General features: G+C 42.9%; 1 protein-coding gene across 8 annotated transcripts in view; it reads right to left on the minus strand.

Moving 5' to 3' along the window:
- Stk35 (serine/threonine kinase 35) overlaps positions 1-20,835 on the minus strand; it is a 176,830-nt gene that overhangs the window by 53,196 nt on the left and 102,799 nt on the right. For 3 of the 8 annotated variants that reach the window (XR_010047542.1, XR_010047541.1, XR_010047540.1), the window contains exons 4-7: positions 13,475-13,635; positions 10,471-13,390; positions 7,897-8,371; positions 530-755 (exon numbers count right to left, since the gene is read on the minus strand). The exons of 1 other annotated variant lie outside the window; for it this stretch is intronic. The gene's annotated coding sequence lies outside the window, so the exon portion shown is untranslated. Of the gene's footprint in view, positions 1-529; positions 756-7,896; positions 8,372-8,745; positions 13,391-13,474; positions 13,636-20,835 lie in introns of those variants that run through there. 4 more of the 8 variants (XR_010047539.1, XR_001202754.2, XR_001202758.2 and 1 more) reach the window with 4 other exon arrangements.

The raw sequence follows: 20,835 nt of genomic DNA on the forward strand, positions 1-20,835 counted from the left end.
AACTACAGATCGAGACCTTGTCGCAGAAAAAGTAAAAAGCATCTGTGTGTAAGTATATCTATTCATAAGAATATAAAAACAGATAACATTTACTACCAATATGAATTATCTCTAGCATTATGGAGATACATTAATTTTTTTCAGTACTTTCGTTTTCCTCATTTCTACAAAAATTTTACTTCTGTAACCAGAAAACAATAGTTTCATTTTGATGTTAAGCATTTTACTGTTGGTCACTATGGCAACAGCCTACCTCTTGCTGCCCTTGTCTCTCTCCCATCCATCTTGCCATCCCCTGCATTCTCAAAAGGTCACATCCCACCGCTCTCACCTTTTCTGGCCCCAACATGTTCCTGCCTCTCCTCTTCATTACTTTAGCCCTGATAGAAACCAAGATTCTTCTTTCTTCTTTCTTTTTAGTAGGCTGAGACAAGGTGGCATTTGCCAAATTTAAATGGGAAAATAGGAAAGTGCAGTACACACTGGCAGCAGTGAAACGGCTGTGGCAAGACGGCGTCATTTTACTCACCCTGTACGCTGTCCACTCCTGAGCTGCCATCCGTGGCTGCTGAGCACTTGAATCGTAGCTGTTCTAACCGGTGACATGCTGGGTTTCTGAACTATGCATCAGAACTGAGCGTGGTACACAGCTATAATCCCAGCTCTATGGAGGCTAAGCCAAAAGGGTTGTTGAGTTCAAGACTGGCCTAGGCTACAAAGTGAGCTCAGGCTAGCCTGGACTGCACAGTGAGACCCTGTCTCAAAAAAGTAAAAAAAAAAAAAAATTAAAATATACATCACATTTTGAAGACTTCATAACCAAAAGAGTATAAAATATCTCACTAATAATTTTGTACTGATCACATGATGAAATGATTTTGGTTATACAGGACTGAATAAAACTTTCTAAGCATTTATTCCCTTTGGTTTCTTTTTCTTTCTTTTTCAAACCTTTCTAGAAATGTAACTACTTTATTTAGAAGTTATTTTAGAAATGTAACTACTTTATTTAGAAGTTATTTAGAATATTTAACCTTATATATGCAGATCTTTGGTACTTCCACTGGATAGTGCTGCCCCAATTCTTTTTTTTTTTTTTTTATTGGTACTGGGGAGGAACTCATGACCACCTGCTTACAAGGCAGGTGCTTATGCCGCTGAGCTAAATCCCCAGCCCGCTGCCCCAATTCTTTTTCCCTTGTCTGCCTCTACCAGAAAGATTACAAAGCTAAGTACAATATCCACATCTAGGACCTCTGTCATCTAAGGCTGGTCATGTGACACAGCTCTGGCCAATGGGAAGTCAGCTGGGTGAGGATGATGTGGATCATGAGAAAGCTTTTGCTTCCCTAATAAAAAGAGACACAAGACGCATCCCTGCAGGTATTAGAATAACAAAAACCCAAACATCACAACATGAGGATGTGGAGAGGATGGTGAGGAAGTGGAGTAATGGGAACTCTCACTGATGGTGGGAACAGGAAGGTGCACAACTACTTTGGAAGACACTTTGGTGATTTCTCATAAACCTAAACATGATCTTATAATCCTTCTTTTTGGTCTTTACCCCCAAAGAGTTGAAAACTTATGCACATATAAAAATCTGCAAGTGGGTGTTCATAGCAGCTTTATTCATAATTGCTAAAACTTGCAAGCAACCAAGATGTCCCTCAGGAGGTGAACGAATAAATAAACTGCAGCACAATAGAATGTTATTCTGTGCCAAAAAGAAATGAACCTTCAAGCTGTGAAAAGACAGAAAAATCTTAAATGTATATTACTCAAAAAGAAGTAAATCTGAAAAGGCTACATACTGTATGTGTCGAACCATAACTCTCTAAAAAATGCAAAACTGTAGAGGCAGTAAGGTCAGTGGTTGCTGGGGGTCTATAGGGAGAGGAGTGAACAGATGGAACACAGGGGACATTTTTATCTTTTTTTTTTGGTACTGGGAATCAAACTCAAGACCTCGCTTGCCAGGCAGGTGCTTACACTGCTGAGCCAAATCCCTGGCCTTTGTTTTGTTTTGATTTGAGACAAGTCTTACTATGTTGTCCAGGCTCTCTCAAACTCCTGGATTGAAATTATCCTCTTGCCTCAGCCTCCCAAGTAGCTATAGTCATGTACCTCTGTGCCCAGTTCAGAAGATTTTTAAGGCAGTGAAAATACTCTGAAGGATATTAAAATGGTAAATACATGTCATTATAGCTTTGTGGAAACTTATAGAATGTACAGTTTCAAGATGAACCCCAGACTCTGGATGATAATGGTGTGTCAGTGTATGCTGGTCAGTTAAAACACTGCGGGGCATGCTGATAATGAAAGATGCTTCGGCCCTCCCCACACGCATAGCATCCTGCATTATTCACATTATCTGTGCCTTCCACACAATTTTACTGTGAACCCAGAACTCTTTCCAAAAATTTCTTAAAAGAAAAACAACAAAACAAAATAATGGATGCCATGAGCTCTGACTCTTTGCAATCCCTTTTTATTTTTTTCTGTCCAGAATGAAGGTTTAATGCCTGGAGCTGAGGTAGACAATTGGTGACCATGAGAACAAAAGCCACCCTGAAAAGGGGAGGAGGGATCCAAAGGCCTGAGCTCTTGAGGCCACACTAGTAATTATTTAGATCTCTTGTCACTGAAAAAAGTAAACCTTGATGGTTCACACACCTTTGGCGGCATTTTGTTACTAAGTACTTATGCATGTTCCTAACGAAAAATAGTTGTTTCCAAAGAACAGACCTGAGGCCATAAAACAGCAAGCACATAGTTTCCAAGGCTGCCACAGGCTTTCCAGGCTCCTCCTTGGTCTCCTCCCCCTCAACTTCTCTCCTGCTGCAGCTAGGTCCCCACCTTAGTTCATGCCCACAAAGAAACAATGTCATCTCATTGTAGGTCAAGACCCAAAAGACCCAGTTTAAAACTTCTGAGGCGTGGGAGGTGTAGCTCAGCAGTAAGGCACATGCTTAGCAAGCATGAGGTCCAGGGTTCAACACCCAGCACCACCACCAGCCATAAAAATTAAAGAAAAGCTTCTGAGATCTCTCTACAATGCTTCAATTTTCAGTCCAGGAAGTATGTATCAGTCGGACATTAGCAAAACTGTGACAGGGAATGTTGTCCTTATCCCAGGTCATCTGCTTTCCTCTCTATGGGAAGTAGTCAAACCCAAGAGCTTCTGGCTAATATTTTAATTGTATGAAAACTACAAATTTTGTATAACTGGAACCAGCCAGCACACAGTAGCGGGAAGGATGTTCCTTCACAGAGCTCTCCATCACCAGGGACTTTCCAGGTAAGCGTCCCAGTCCCATTGATTGTCTCTGGCTAGGGCAGGTGCTCTGTCAACATTCTGAGCATTCTCTTTGGCATGTGTTCCAATTTGTGTAATTCTCTCTTAGGTGTGCTGCGGGAGAAGGGAGGCTGGCCCTTTGCTAAGCCATAATATACGAACTCTTTTCAAAGCATCACACCACCTAAGCATCAGTCACAGTACCATCAGCCCGGTGCCTCTGTGCATAGTTGCTAGAATTGGAGCCAACAGAGTGAAATTTCATTGTTGCTAATAGGTACTAGGCAGCCTTAGCACTGGGGGCCAGTTGTTGGTTAGATTTGGGCTCTAGATCGAACTTGTACAGCCTTGGATAAACCATTGTTGTGGGACACTTCATCTAAAACATCCTTCTGGCTCCAGATTGCCTACCCTCCCATCCAGTGAATGATGCCTCCTATCTCAGATGAAAGGCTGAATTGGCAAACTCACTGGTGTCTGTTTTGCTCCTGCCACCTTTGTTATCTACCGTAGTAAGCAACATCTCTCAGTCCAGAGTTATCCTTCTTTCCTTTCTCTCCCACATAACAGAAACACTAACTTGACCTTCAAAATTCGCCCCAAAGGCAAGTGCTTCCCCCTTTTCCTAACCCCTCATCCAGTCCAAACCCTGTCACCTCCCATAGGGTGATTAAGCCTGCTATTTTGCCTCAGTGCCCACGATCACTCCCTCCACCCTGTTCTCTACTCAGCAGCAGAATGGTCCTATCGGTCAGGTCTTCCCAGGGTTCTTCCATTTCCAGTGAGATGAAATCTCAAGTTCTTTCTGTGGTCTTGAAGGTCATGGTCATTTGGACCACAACCTCTCTCTTGTGCTAGCTTCATTCCCTCCTCCTCTCAGCCTCTCTGGCTGGTCTCCCACCTCCGAGACTTTGCACAGCTACTCCCTCTGTGCAGATTATTCTTCTACACCTTCTTTTCCTCTATGTGGCAATGCTTTATTCTGTCATCACCTATTAGACTATAAATTACTTGGTGTGAGGTTCTTTATTTCATTTACTGCTGCATTACCAGCATCTGTGCATAGTGTCTCAGAAGGTGGTGAACAAATGAATGAACACATAAATGTATAAAAGCATGCTCAAAGCCTCTGTCTGATGACAGTGCCGACTTGCTTTCAAGATTTCTACTGAGGAATAAAGAGAAACATGTTCCTCGGTGTCCTAACAGACCTCACAGAGTTCATTCTGGTTGGACCAAAGATAGGACGCCCTCAGCCCTACCTGTTCAGGTGATTCTCTTTCTAGAGCTTCTCTAACTCCAAAGTAAAACACAGCAAGGGTTCAGAAACAGCACAAAGGCCTTTCCTGGTCTATCCTTCCTCTAGTACTGCTAGGCTTCTCTGAAAGTGGCCACAGGGGGGCAGAGGAAAAAGCCAATGGCGATGTCATGCGGCAATGCTCTGATAAATGAGCCCTTCCAAACTCTGACTGAGCCCTGCTGTGTGTAATATCAAGCAATGTACTAACAAGACAGACGAGGAAATTGCATCAAGGAAGCCAGCTCATCCTTGTGGAGATGAGAACACAGCATCTGATGTCTGCGTGACAACTACCTTAGCAGGGGTACAGGAACCATTCTGCTGTCAGCTTCAATACAGAAATAACACAGAAATTGGCAACAGACAGCACTCCCAGCTTCTGGACACTCACTTCCTGTGCGTCAGTGACACTATACTTCAGCAGTCAAATGGAAGGCCAGATATAGTAATTGGACTTGAGTAACGGAGGTAATGGTACGTAAATACAGCTTCCTCGTAAGTGTCCAGTAAGTGTTAGCTGCAATGTGAAATTCACTGGCGTCAGAACTTCCTGGGGGATTTATTTATTCATTTAACAAAAATTTGCTGGGCTCCAATAATATACCATAAATAAGCAGAATAGAAAGACTGCAAAAGATTATCCTGCCTTTTGTAATCTGGCAATCTAACAACCATGATGGTGGCAGAAAGAATAAACAACATTTATTTGAGCACTTGCTCTGGAAGATTCTTTAAGTGCAATATCTTGTTTAATGATCATATCATCCCTGGGTATTGCCATCCTTATTTCAGAAATGAGAAAAACAGAGACTCAGAAATTTATCCAAGGTCACACCAGGGCTCCCTTCTCCTTTGTCAAAGCTAATCCCCCAAACCTCCAGGAAACACTGTTTGTCCTCTAACCCAGTGGACTGATACGAGGATATATTAGGACCTCGTCCTCCAGTGAGTTAAGAGAGGGTTTCTGAAAGCAAAAGAGGAAAACTGCTAAGACCAGACACTCCTGCTCTGCCTAGTGGATGAGCTTAAGTCCAGGTGTCAGTCCAGGCTTGGAATCCATAGCAGGGCCAGACTGGCGGGCCCCAATAAATTTATCTATATGGCTGCCAACTGAGAAATAGCAAGACTTCAAGGGAAAACTTCATCTTCCCAGACTTCTTAGTGAGGTAGAGCCTCAGTTTCATTTTATCCTCAAGTGTCCTGGCATTTCTATGTTTTAGAAATTAAAGCATACATTTACTTTCCTCCCCCCAAGGGTGGTGGTATTTGACAGTATTTCCAGTTACTTCAGAGGCTGAGGCAGGAGGAGCCAAGAAGTTCAGACCAGCCTTCACATTTTAGAGAGACCCTGACTCAGTATAAAATCTTATTTTAAAAATTTTTATTAGTATATATTTTCAGTACATAATGATTATACTCATCATAGGGATTCTAATACATCTTGATTCTTTTAATGCCCCTTCCTCTCTTCTTGCTCTCTCAAAACATAATTTTTAAAAGGGATGAGGGTGTAGCTCAGTAACACAGCACTTTCTTAGCATATACCAGCAGCCCCAACAGGGAAGGAAGGAGGGGAAAGAAAGACCTAGCTTCATCTCAGAATCCCATAACCTCTTATCTTTAACTTCCTTAAAGTATTTGGCAATTTTTCTCACTAAGAAGTTAAGTCTTAGGGGCTGGGGATTTAGCTCAGCGGCATAAGCATTTGCCTTGCAAGCAGGCGGTCGTGAGTTCGATCCCTGGTACCAATAAAAATGAAAAAGACAAAAAAAAAGAGAGACTATAGAAGTTAAGTCTTAGTGTTAAGACTTAGTTAAGTCTAAGAGTTACTGACATAAGTGGTCATTTATTACCTTGCCAGAAAGGCTAAACATGCACAAATAACACCAGCATCCTTTATGGACAGATGAGGAAAGTAGTGACTTTCTCAAGGTTACACAAAAAGCCAGTAGCATCATCCACACCAAAGCCCACCTGACTCATAGCCCAGTTATCTTTTAGCCATTATACTGGCTCTTCTAACCATGCAAAAGGTTTGAAAATTTTGAGCAGAAAAAAGAAAAGTGTAAGCAAGTATTTCTGTTACCCATGTGACATGATTGTCCTGACTCCTTGAGGTAAGAGGCCTTGTGGGAGTAAGACAGAATAATCCTTACTAATCTTACAAAACAAACTTAACAGCAATAACAATAAAATGATATTCGCTGAGAATGGTGGCCCGCACCTGTGATCCCAGCACTTAGGAGGCTGAAGCAGGAGGATCTCTGCAAGTCTGAGGACAGCATAGGCTACATAATGAGTTCCAGTCCAGACCCTGAACTGCATAGTGAGACCCTGTCATAGAATAAAATAAAATACAATAAAGATAATAACAGAGCACTTACATAGCACTTATTATGTGCCTGGCACAGTTCGCTGCAAATATTAACTCATAATTGTCACAACTTTTCTAGGTGGGTACTTTCATTATCTTCACTTTTCTTTTCTTTTTTTTTGTCTTTTTCATTTTTATCGGTACCGGGGATCGAACTCACGACTGCCTGCTTGCAAGGCAGGTGCTTATGCCGCTGAGCTAAATCCTCAGCCCCTATCTTCACTTTTCAATGAAGCAAGATTAACCTTAAGTACAGAGGGGTTAACTAACAGGCCCATGGTCATCTAACAGCAATTAACACTTGCCATGTGCCAGAAACTAAGTTCACAAGTTGTACTAGGTCCTATTACAGTACCTTGTTTAATACTCAAAAGCAACCTTAAGATAATTACTGTCATTATCACCACTTTGAGAAGAAGCCAACAGGGCTCTGAGAGCACAACCTGCCCAGAGTCCATGCTCTTAATCACCACCTACGACGCTAAGGGTAGGAAAGCAGCCCCACGCTGGGCGCCCCTGGACCCGGGGCTGGGCAGAGATCTTTTGGCGGGGGCATCAGCAGCGCTCCTCAGGACTTCAGAGCTGCGTGAGGAAGCCCTGATTGGTCATCAGCCCAGGATCCCACTCTAGGATTCTCAGTGCACGGCGGGCCGCTACTGCCCCCTGCCGCCCAGGGACCTCCTCCAAGAGAACCCGCGCCCGGCTGAGGCGCGCAGCCACAGGTCCGCGTCCCGCGCGTCATCCCAGTATCCCACACCCTTGCTGGAGTAAAACGAGGCGGGCGGCCTAGTGCTTTCCGCGCCGTTCTCTCGGTCCTCACGTCCTTCCCCGCACCATCAGCCTCCCGCCCCTCTGTGTCCCTGCCCCCCGGAAGCGAGCCGTACAGCTCAGCAGCTCCCACGGACCGCGCGCGGGCTCCCTCACCCGGCAGCGGGTTGCCATGGTGAAGGACGCAGGTGACGCGCCTTAAGGTGCGGGACGGATGCGCTCCAAGTCTGTAGAAACAGCCCTTCGCCCTCCTCGGTTGCCATGGTGACGAGAGGCGGATTTGAAGTGCCGGAAGGGGTGGAGTCTGCAGAGAAATGCTTGCACTCTGGGTTGGTAAGGCGGCCTAGCCCTCAGGTTGCCATGGTGATGCGGGTCTCTATGAAGCGCCGAAAGTGGCGGAGTCCTAGATACTCTCGGTCTCCTGGAACTGGGGAAATCTCTTAGCCCCTTGTGCTGCTGGGTTTTTGCCAGCCACAAATCGGCAGAAGTGGGGATTTGAAGACGCAGAGACTGTCTGTGGGCTTTTGGAATTCCAAGCATGCTCTGGTGCCTGGTTGCCATAGTGACACAGCGGCAGTTAAGAGCCGGGTGAAAGGTCGTGTGGGATCTGCTTCTTGTCTTATGTCCCGGACTGCGGTTGTGGAGAGAGACAAGTGTTATGCTGGGACCTTGCTAAGACCCTTAGAACACTCAGGGTACGGAGCTGCTTCCTGGGCCCCCAGTTACCTCACCCTCCCGACCTCACAATGAGGGGTGGGTATGTGGTGGGTGGGCTGAGCCCCGTTGCTGCAGGAGCAAGTATCTGACCTTTTCAAGGCTGCCTAGTTTTTGGAAGCCATGGGCCTTCACGTGTTTAACTGGTGCTGTACTGGAAGACATTAATTTCCCCTCCAGTCTATCGTTTCTACAAACAGTAGAACTGTAATATACATAGTAATAGTTAGGTATATATACCTGTGTGTACATGTGCAATGTGCTCTGTGGAATAAATTTCCAGAAGTAAAATTACTGTGACAAAAGACAAACGCAATTTTAATTTTCATGGATATGACCAAATTGCCCTCCAAAGATACTAGCAAATTTACATCTTCAGTAAAACTGGAATCCAATCATTTAATGAGGACTATATACACAGTGATAAACTACTTGGAAAGGATTTTCCAGAGCCAGCACCATTAAGGCAATTTAATTCTTTGATTTTTTTAAATACAACATCATTAAACTATTCAATCCCATTTATTTCATAGTAAAGATTTTACTTCTTTAGTAATTTGTATGTCGAATTTTATTTTGGCTACTGTCATAGTGAGCTTTCTTATTTCACCCTCATTTTATTGAAAAAAAAAAAGGGGAGGGGAGTAGGGAAAAAAAGAAAAGAGCAACTCTCATGTTCAGAAGCTGGCCTGCCACAGCTTAGCTATGTAGTTCTTCTTTTTGACACAAACAACATCACAGAATTCCAAACTCAGAGTTATTTTGAGGCCATGATTCAAGGAAACAAGGCAAGTCTACTTTGTAATTTTCCCTAGATACAGAGAAAAAAGAACATACAGAGAAAAAAGCCACCCACAAAATATCAAATGTTATGTCCTCTCACTTGATGAGAACGAGCTACTTTTTTTTCTTAACAATTACAATTTTCGTGTTCTAGGCTGCTTTTCGTATTAATGGTCCATCCATTTATTAATGTCCCAATCAGGGAGTTGTTCCTGCTTCCTGACAACATCCAGTGTAGACCCTGAATCCAGCTTCCCCTGAGCCCTCCTCAACTCACTTAACTAAAGCACAGATCCAATCATAGAACCTTTTTTATACCCGTATACTGAAATAGCCTATTGCCTCCCAATTGGTGTGCATTCTCCCTCAATGGACCAGTAATAAACCCAACTTGTACAATGATAGATGTGTTTCTGGTGGTCTTTTCCTAGAGGGTATTGGCAGTAACAAGTTCTATTTTCTTTGGTAAAATTTTGTGGGTCTAAAATTTGTCAGTGACAGCCCTCTATACATGTTTAATAATAAATATTATATGGCCAATCTCTTTTTAGTTTGTATTGAGTGTTTCAACCAGATCTGATTTCCCCCAGATTTTGCCATTTCCAATGTTTTTTAAATACTCTAGCAAATTTAGCAGATGCAATCTCAACCATTTGTCAATTTTATGTTATATTTATTCTACCAGTGATAGTCACTGTGGATCAGACAGAAGGTGGAAGTATTTTATTTACTACTTGACTCAAGACCCTGTCTCAAAATAAAAATAAAAAATGGGCTGTGGAAATAGCTCAGTGTGAATGCCCTTGGTTTAATTCCTGATAACACACACACACACACACACACACACACACACACACACACACTCCAGTAAGGCAATGATGTAGGACCTGGATACAAAGCAAAGTAAAAATGTTCTGCTTTCATTGGCATGTTTCCTGGGTGCCACCATGCCACATACTGAGCACTGGGAACACAGGCTTGCCATGAAGTAACTCTTGGTTTAATAGGAGCTGGCAGGCCTCAGTTTGTCAGATGGAGGAGAATGAAAAAGGCTTTCCAGATGGAGGGCACAGCAAAACACTTATTCATTCAGTAAATATTTATTGGGAGCCTACTTGTGCCAGGACCTGGAGTGGGCACTGGGGATGCAGGAAGGAACAGGTTACATGCTGTCCCTTCCCCTCTGGGAGCTGGGTCCCATGAAAGCATGCATTAGATGATCACACCACTCACAAGATGTGGTAACTGCTGCAGAGTAAATCCTGAGGTTCTGCAGGCAGGTGGAGCAATGGCAGCCTGACAAGCGGGGCTGGAGAGGGCTTCTTTGAGAGGCTGATTTCTATCCTGAAATGTGAAGAATAAGTTGAAGTTTGACAGGCAAGAGGAGGTTGTCCCTGCCCCATGTCCTGGAGAGGGACACTCCAGGATGTGAGAAGCAACCCTGGAATGGAAAGCCTAGTTTCTAGGCCTTTGGAACATGCATTTGGAGAAGGGGCCTTTAAAGATACAGTAAGGTTAAGCAAGGTCATGTGGCCAGTCTAACATGATCGGTGTCCTTAGGAAGACACCAGGGATGCATGAGCACAGAAGAAGACGGCATGAGGACCCAGAGAAGGTGGCCGGCGGCAAGCCACAAAGAGAGGCCTCCAGAGACACCAGTCCTGCTGACACCTTGACCAGAGATTTCTTGCTTCCATAACTATGAGAAAATAAATTTCTGTTGTTTAAGTCCCTGGTCAGTGGCATTCTGTTAGGGCAATTCTTTCAGAATATCTAAATGACACCCTCAAATGTCCCCGAGTAATAAGAGGCAGACAAAATAAATGGTACTTCCATTTTATGAAAAAATCTTACCCCAAGATATACCCATACAAACTCAGGATTTCTACTTCATGACGAGTTTATGTAATATTCTTTCTTTGGCTTGTGAGGAATATCATTGTGTCTGCCACACAGGACTGAGACTGAGACTCAGCAGCAGCCACCAGGATACCATCTCCACAGCAGTGTGCTGGGTACAGGTTGCTTTAAGTTTGTTACTTATGGCAGTGATAACCTGAGTACTACCTGCATTGTTTCCTTTGCCTCCATTATTCTGGAATTTTATAATTTTATAAATTTGAGAATCATACATATGTTTTCTTTATGATTTCTTTCAGTATTTATGCACAATAAGATCAAGTAGTAACTATCTTTTCCACATATAAAAATTTACTGTATGAATTTTTTTAGAAGAAATAATCTTTCTAGTCATGGTGGGGTGGTACCTGCCTGTAATCCTAGCACTTTGGAGACTGAGGCAGGTAGATCTCTATAAGCTTGAGATCAACCTAGGCTACATAGTGAATTCAAGAACTACATAGTGAAATCCTATTTCAAAAGTAAAGCAATCCTGTCAAAAAAGTAAAAAAATAAGAAAGGGAAGAAGGAAAAAAGAAAGAATATTTGTAATAAGAGAGAAGACTCTTCTATGCAAATATTAAAATAACAAGAAAAAATGAGTTAGTGCCATATATACTGACATAAAAAGATGTCCAAACCATATGGGTTAAGTAAAATAAAAAAGAAGCATAAGAATAGATATGAACTTATTTTTGTTTTTTAAAATAACCATTTGTTAGTAGATACTTAAGGAAAAATCTGGATGTGTATATAGCCAACTTTTTAAACTGCTACAAAACTTATACCATTTAAAATCAGCATGAACTCTGCTAATGGTTTTCAGTAGCAGGGAAACTACAGTACATGATAATATGACAAAGGGCAATAGAGGAATATTGACCAGGGGTCACCTTGAGGGTGATGTCACATAGTAAATACTAGTAAACTTAATGTCTGTCTTTCAAAAACATAAACATAACCATAAATATGTAATACTCTTCCACCTCAAGAGATCATCTTTCATGCCCCATATGTCCTATTGGATAGAAAGCCGATGTTTATATAAATATACAGACTGAGCACTCTCCAATGGAGTGGAGCCTGATTCGTTAGCTGTGTGTTTATGCAATCAGAATCCTATTTTGTGCACAGAGCACCCAGTGTGTCTGATTCAGGAAACATGACCATTCTGAGGCCCCCAGACTATAAGCTCTTTGTTTTCATGTCTGAGAGAGGAGGAAGCTGTACTGTAAATGTTTCTCAGATGGCTTCCCACCAGTTTTCAGAGACCTCTGGGCCTCTTAGCCATTGACGAAGTATTTGAAGTGGCTGTTCTGGAATGAAGTGGTGTCCTTGGAGGAAATTGGACCGAGGATAACTGTTAACAGTGCAAATCTAAGCAGTCTTTGAACAAATGTATTTAAAGTTATTTAGTGTGATTCTGTGTAGCTGAGACGCACTGAAGAGGATCTGCTTATAAAAACTTGAATTTAATAAAAGAATTTAATCATGATTCTCATAATACATCAAAATACTGCTTTTCAGACTTTTTAACTACTTCTGCTTGAGGCTGAATTCCTGGCAAGGAGCCTAAGCTAAATGTGAAGGCACTTTACTGAGTGGAGAAATGAAGATTGAACATCGCCAAAGTGATTGCGTACATTTTGGAAAATTATTTCACTTATCAAAATGAAATTCACAGCACTTTTAAAGCCTGCAAATGATCAAACAGCATTGAATTAGAAAAGTGTTAATTGAGCAGTCTTTATGGAGCTCCTCTGTGCCAGGGACGGTGACAGAAGCACAATCATCCTGGGTGCCATTCATCGGGACACTTATAGAACCACATGCCAGGCAGAGGCAGGTCAGGGGCAGGTTATCTGCACAGCTGCCCAAAGCGCTAGTCCATCAGCAGCACTAACAATGCCAGGGGAACAGATGGGAAATGCATGCCAGGTACCTGGGAATCTCTCACAGGATTCCTTCAGAGGTGCCAAACTTCAGTGACTCCACTCCCACTTGGGCAGCACATATGATGTGACAAAGAGTAAAGTGCGTTGGAGGTGGGCTGAAGGCTTCCAGTGAAGTTGAGGACGGTACTTTTGAGTGAAGACTCCCCGTAGGTGAAGAAGGAGCCAGCCATGTGGGCAGCCAAGGTGAAAACATTCTAGGCAAAGGTATAGTGAGTGCAAATGACCCGAATCAGGGACTGGGACTGGAGCACAAAGAGCCTGGGAGAGAGGTATAGATAAGGCTTGGAGGTAGTCAGGAGCTGCAGGAAAAACGATGTACAGTTACTGAGGTGCAGTAAAAAAAGCTGAAGCTTTCCACACGGAAGTGGCATGAACAGACTCACCTGTGAAATGACCTGTTCAGCTGACTCTGGAGAATGGCTCCATTTTGGAGAGCGCCTAAGTAGGACCTGGGGGCAGCACTGTCCAGTGAGAGCTGGTGGCGGGACAGGTTCTGACCGATGGTGGGATGAAGGGAAGTGAACGGACATGGGCCGAAGATTTGCTGAAAAGAAGATGGGAGATTGAATGTCACTCTGAGGATTACATTGTGCTTGTGGAGGGATGGTGGATGGGTGGCCATTACTGATGTACGACAGACCTGGAAAGGACAGTGTTGTGAATGGTGGATCTGTTTGGAGCATATGTGTGAGATACTGTTAAGCATCCAGGTGATGATGGTGAGTTAGGTACCCATGTCTCCAGGAGACCTCAGGGAGAGAGGTGAGCTGAGGACAAGAATCAGTGACTCTGCATATAGATGAATGCAAAACCACAGGGCCAAACAAATGCCATGCCCCAGGGAGATTAAGCAGGCAGGAAGGATCAGGGGCTGAGGGCCATTTGCTGAAGATGGTCAGTGGTCAGATATGAAGTAGAGGAAACCTGCAAAAAAGGCTGAGACAGAGCAGCTGGTGAGAATGGAGGAAATTCCTAGGGATTGATTGCATTGAAATGTAGTGGGATAGAAAAATCCAAATGAGCTTTATGTTACCTTTAGTGCATAAAATATATTTTTGGCCACCTAAAATATGAATCTCATGCAGGGGATTCATCTTTTACTGCCAATTCTTCTGCATTAACCACCTGCTCTGTTTGCAGAATTCATACATGAAATACTGTTGAGAGAATAGAAGGGTCCCATAGATCCCAATGGCTGAAGCCTAAAAGTGGTCTCTGATCCCATTTTATTTGCTAACCAAATTCAGTCTATGCAAGTACCTGTCTAGTTGGTTCCATTTTTTATTTTTTTAATTTAATTTTATTTTTTCCTTTTTCTCTTTTTATCGGTACCAGGGATCGAACTCACGACCGCCTGCTTGGAAGGCAGGTGCTTATGCCACTGAGCTAAATCCCCAGCCCCCGGTTCCATTTTTAAACAACCCATTTCTACCTACTTCTCTCACTCACCTCCACTGCCTTGCCCTGAACCACTCTCCTGGACAAGGACAGTGCTCCTTAACTGTTGGGCAGCCCACCTCCTGCCAGTAGCTAAAGAAGTCTTCACAGAATATTAGTCACAACAGGAGACTGGTTAAATAAGTAACAGTGCAATACACATACGCATTGATACAGCCACGCAAAATAAACAGTGATCATAAGAATGATTTTGCACTTCTGATACAAATGATCTTCAAGAAATGACATTAAAAAAAGCCAAGTGTGAGTATACGAAGTTGTACTCAAGGATTTCAAAGAAAGAGACAATATGGTAACTACTTTTAGGTTAGGATTATCTGGTGGTGAAACACTATTCTGCTTAAATGGTTATGTTTTGATCTGCGCTGTTTCGTTATTATGCCCTCTTTTATCTCAATCTCCACTCCATTATTTACTTTTTTATCTTTATCCTTTTAATTAAAGGAAAAAATAGCAGGATATATTATAGTAACCCACTTTGACTTTTCATTACCTTGATTTAAAGCCCTGTATTACTCTCACCATCTGGTTTTTAACTGATGTTCCCCTATTCTGTTTTGCTGGATAGTATCAGGTTCGAAAGTTTAGGCATCAGCTGTGAAGATAATGAGATTCATTATGACGCCCATTCTTGTTGACTTTTAGCTACTTTTGAAGACCTACAATGTCTCCAATGTTTTGGTTTTGTCGGTTTTATTCTTTACTGTTTTGTTCAATTGTATTATAACTAACGATATAGGCAATTCTATTAGAGATAGCGGGAGGCATTATAGTAACCATTGTTGATCACCTGTATTATGTTTTTACATTATCTATTATGTCCACCCTTTTGACTTGACCGATTCTGTTCTGTTATGTCACATTTGGTTTTACTCTCTTCCAAAAAAGTAATAAGAACCGTGGGAGCAATGAAACCCAAAATGTGTAATAGTCATGGTACAAAAGAGAGGAAAAGAAAGTGCTCCAAAATATATAACTGCATGTATATTTAAGTGTATAAGATAGAAAATGATATCACAGAGTTTTATTGGATCAATGAACAGAACTGTTTGCAGTATCATTGATGGAATGTCCACTTTACAAGCTTTAATTTTGTGACTTGAACAATTCTTTCTAAGATGACAATATGTAATCCATTAACTAGTGATTTCCTACTGTTCATTTTTTTTTCTGTAAATCTGTATAACTTGTACCCTTTCCCTGCTTTTTTTTTTCTTTTCTCCTTAAATAAAATTAAAAAAAAAAAAGAAGAAAAAAAAAAAAAGCCAAGCGTGGTTAAGATGCCACCATTTGTAAAAGAAAAGGAAAGGAAGTGTATGCGCGTGTTTGTATGTAAGAAAACACATGACACTGGTATCTAAGTGGCATCCAGGGAGAAGAGGGGGATGGGAGGGTGGCATGTTTTAGTGTCTCTGAAGTTTGAATCATATAACCGTTAGTCATATTATTTGTTCAACAATAAATCAATTAATTTTTACATGAATGAAATCTTTAACTCTTAATTTCTCTTGCTTTCTTGCCTAGCAGAAAATCTAGTCTTCTCACCTCAGTGGCCTCATATGCAGCCTGCTCCCACCTCTGGTTTTATCTGCCAGTGCTTCCTTCCTCACTGACAGTGGTTCCGGCCACACTGACCTCCTCTTGGTCCTCAGTGTGACAGGGTTAGTGCCTTCAATGGGCTGGTGCTTCTGCTGGTCTCTGTATCTTTAGCTCCCTGGACACTCCTGTGTGGCTCACTCTCCAGGTTCTGCTCAGAAGTCATTTTTCAGAAAGGTCTGCTAGACCTCAGCTGAAATTTGCCTCCCTTACCCCTAGTACTGAAAGTCATGGAAGTTCTTAACACTGTGATGTTATAATAGCTTGTGTTTTGTTACTTTACAGTTCACAGGAGCAGTGTATAGATTGCAATTCAAATTTGGGTTTTGTTTTCTTTTAGCTCTTAAGCAAGTCCCAAACCTCATTAGGTTTTGTTAAAATTTGGTGAAGTCTGAAATATAATGTGCCAGTCTGGAGACCTCACTAGGAGTGGGCTGAATAGGACTGATAGTTGCCCATTTCAGGCTGAGGAGATGGGCCAGTTAGGGGAGGTATATGATGGGGAGCAGAAGTCTCCCCCTTCAGGGTACTGACTCCATGCTCAGCATGGGAGAATAATCAGCTTTTTGCCTTACTATTTTCTATTCCTTGCCTTCGCCCCCACTGGAATTGCAGTCTATGCTTATGATCAACAACTACTGTGATAGTTTCTTTCTTTACTGGGAATTGGTAGTTTGTCTTTTGATTTTCTTCTTATAAATGAGTGATATGTTTTAGCCCAGAAAACAGTATATAGAGTTTCTAAATAACATCATCAAATTAAATGCTGTGCCACACTGACTGAAGGAAGCCATTCATCTCTTTGTTTCTTAAAAGGAATGAAATGGTTGATCAGTTTTGCCTCTGTGTGTTTTATTTATTACAACTGATAGAAACACCAACATTTACAGCCGGAGAATTGAACCCATATTCTAGTCTAAGCGTATAAATACAATGTTGTTTTCTAGACACTATGTTCATATTTTATTTTCTTAATTTAGACAGCAGCTGAAAACACAAGGGCTGGGTTTGTAATGACCAGGAGGAAGTCGTGAATCTCTGAAATTTGACAACAGATGTCACTAGTGCCACATAACTCACAGAGCCATCAGTGCTACCTGACATTTCAGAGCTCCTGCATCTTCTTTGGCATATTATACATTTTTGTAAGAATGAAGTGGTATATTGTAAAAAATTTCTGCCTTCTTGCACTATCCCCTATTTTTACCTGCACTGACTCTAGAAAGTCACAAACATAATCCCCATTTTATGGACAGGGAAACTGAGGCTCAGAGCTATCCAGTATTGCCCAAGGCCATGCAGAGATGATCTTTGCCTGTCTGTCTTCACAGCTCTTTTCATGCTATCCTTGGTTAAAGTTGAGCGTCACTATAAACAGTCCCCAAAGTCTACTGTGCTTTCAGCCACCATCTGAGCCAATTAGAGCTACTTGGAACAGGAGTGTCACACTGAAGCAGATCAATAGACATGGAGTAGGCTGAAAGGTGGAATTTAAGTGAGCAAATGATGGCACAGAAGCTCACAGAATCAGAATCCCCACAGGGCCCCTATCCTGCAGCTCCTGATGCTAAGTCACTGACATTTGAAAATCCTTCTCTTTAACAAATGATGCATTCCATTTCTTTTCCCATGAAGCAGCAATCAGCTTTGTCATCCATTCTTCGGGAAACCAGCTTGAGTGTGCCAGGAAGATGGCAACTGAGATCTTGAGAGGTCTCTTTCTTAGAAAATCTGGGAACAAAGAAGCCGTATTGTGTCCTTTGACACACAGTCCTCTTTTCAATAAGACATGGAGAATATGTTCATCACCCAAAGCTCTGGTGATGATGGGGAGGGCAGGGACAAAAGAAAGAGTTGCAGAGGTCATGTCCTGTCCTTGGGGTGGAGAATAAGAGGGTCACTAATGTTGAGTAGTTTCTACCTTTATACATCTGCTCTCTTCGGGTATCAATAGCCCAGCTAACTAGCTATTACAGATGGAGAATGAAAGTCTTAGAAGTCACATAATTTAGCCAGGACCCACAGGCTGGATGCAAAGCATGTCCTTCATCCATTCTCCTGTGAATTCCCACTCTTCATGGTTCTAGTGTCAGATTATTTTTTTGATGGAGTGGGATCTTATTATATAGTTCAGGGTGGCCTTGAACTAATGGCAACTCTCCTGCCTCAGCCTCCTGAGCGCTTAGTTTATAGGCACCATGCCTGGTTCCAGTGTCAGCTTTTGCTCATGCACTTCTCCAAGGAAGATGATCAGAGGTATGACTTCAACCTGACTTCTGGTTCAGGCTGGGCAGCCATGGATAGGCCTTACCACCCTTCTAATTCTGTTTCCAAAGATAAAAAGAGAGTGAGAGTCATTACGATGGGCTCAAATCAGACATGGTCTATCCACCATCTGTTACGGTTTGTTTGGTGTCTCCCCAAGCCTCATGCAATCATGGAAGTGGCTGAATCTAGTGTTTGTGATTGGCTCATTGTCTAGCACTGGGATTGGTGCTGTGAGTGCTGTACCCAGCCAGGGGTGGAGGAAGATTACACTGTACCACAGGAAGAAGGCGTGTCTCTCTTTTGCTGTTCAGGCTTGCTGTTTGTGGCAACCTTGAATGGCCACTTTGCCATGCCACCCTACTGCTTGGAGCCAACTGAATATGGACTGAAATCTCCAACCTGTAAGAAATAAGCCTTCCCTTCCCTAACTTTGGGTATCAGGTATTTTGTTTCATCAATGAGAGAGAAAAGTAACCAAGACACCATCCCTACTCGAGCTCCCATTTGGGGTTCAGTGCTGGGAACTGAGGGAGCAGAGGGTCTCAGAGTTGCGCCGGGGGGGGGGGGGGCTAGTGAATGTAGGTATTTTGCAACCTAAAAATTAGCACACAGAGGTAAATGAGTATAAAGAGGATATTATTATTTCCCTGAAATGTGGAGATGTTGCCTTTCCTTAGAGTAGCCTAGAAGGGAATTTTTTAAATAGAACATCTACTAGAGAATTAAAAACATATGCCTTCCCCAATGCAGAGCAATAAGAGAGTTTGCCAAAGACATATTTGGGGTCTCACCCTTTTTAAAACCTTTAAGCCTGGCAGATGGTTAAGTGGGCAACAGGCCAAACAGGGGAGGAGGAAGAGGGCCTGTCTCATTTTATGGTTTGTGTCTAGATGTTCCCCCCAAACCTCACATAGTCATGGGGGGCAGACTTTTTCAGAGGTAGCTGAATCTAGAGTTTATGACTGATCCATAGTGCAGCGTTGAGATTAAGGGAGCTGGATTAAGGCTAGGTGATTGCTGACTCAGTACATTGATTGAGTTGGCACCATTCTAATCCCAGCAGTCTGGATAAGATGAAAGAGGCTTGTTTTCCCCTTTTTGGCTCTTGCTTCTTTTAGTATCTTCCACCCCTGTGAACAGATGCCCCTCTGCCATCTGCTACCCTGCCAAGGAGCTAGCAGATTATGGACAGAAACCTCCAAGAACTTTAAGCTAAATAAATCTTTCCTTCCCTAATTTTGGGTGTCACATATTTTGTTTCAGCAATGAAAGAAAAGTAACTAAGACATCCAATCAGGGGGCAGATGCAGAGCATCCTTGTGTCCGCCTCATAGAAGTCAGCTTTCTGTCCTCAGGTGAAGGACATGTACCATTCAGTCATCATTCATTCATTCATTCATTCATTCAATTTGTCTTATACCCAGCACTTGGCATTGATGGCATACAGACTGAAAATAACTTCCAGAGTAGTTAGTGTTCAAATACAAAGAAAGCATGGCTTTTCTTAAGAGGAATTTAACGTAGAAATTACCTATGTAAAATGTCTGTAGTTCTGTGTCCTCCATGACTCTGTTCCCCAATTCAACTCCTTCTGGGGGCCTCACATAAGGTGCTAATAACCAGGGCTGAAGGAAGAAGGAGAGGAAATGGGCAATTCTGGACAAAAAGGGACCTGCTGGTGATGATGGGAGAGCTACTGAGGTCATTTCTGACTGTGATGAGCACGTGCAGGTGTTCTGGAGCAGACAGCAGGCAGGAGCTCCACAGCCGGTGGTGGGAAGAGCTTCCAAGGGCCTGGAATGGGGCAAGGGCCCCCCATGCTCTCATCGTACTCCTCAGGCTCCCAGGAAAGTGCTTCACTCACTGTGTTCCCTGTCCCCAGTCAAGTGCTTTGGGTAGATTGGAACCTAGATTCACCAAACTCCGAAGCTCTTTCTCTTTCTCATTCCGGATTAAAGTTACCCAAGGGCAATGGTGAAAAATGCAGAATCTGGACACAGTGGAGAACATGGCGGACAGATAACAGCAACTACTGGCGGCTCTCTGAAAGACTCGGCTCAGAAGCCAGGAATGGTGCGGACTAAGGAGACATAAGCAGGTGGAGATATGCTCTGCTGACTCAGGAACGAACTGGGCTGAGAGAAGCCAACTTGGAATGCATTCCTGGTGCTAAAACAGGAACAGAAAAGACTCGGTGTGGAGGCTGGAACCGTGCCATTGTAAGCCGCGATTTGGGTTTCCCGCCACGCAGCGGCTGGCTGCCTCTACAGCGGCTCGGCAAGGGGAGAGACGTGCAGAAGCTCTGAGAACGGCAATCTGCGAACGGCAGGGAGGCGTGCACTGACTTATGGTGAGGTGAGTGAGAGAAACTGACACTCTACCACAGTTTGACTCCAGCAGAGGACTTTCTGGGCCCGAGCAG

Source organism: Cavia porcellus, unplaced genomic scaffold (genome assembly GCF_034190915.1).
Source record: "Cavia porcellus strain 051 isolate PalLab524CR breed Dunkin Hartley unplaced genomic scaffold, mCavPor4.1 scaffold_5, whole genome shotgun sequence".
NCBI lineage: Eukaryota > Metazoa > Chordata > Mammalia > Rodentia > Caviidae > Cavia > Cavia porcellus.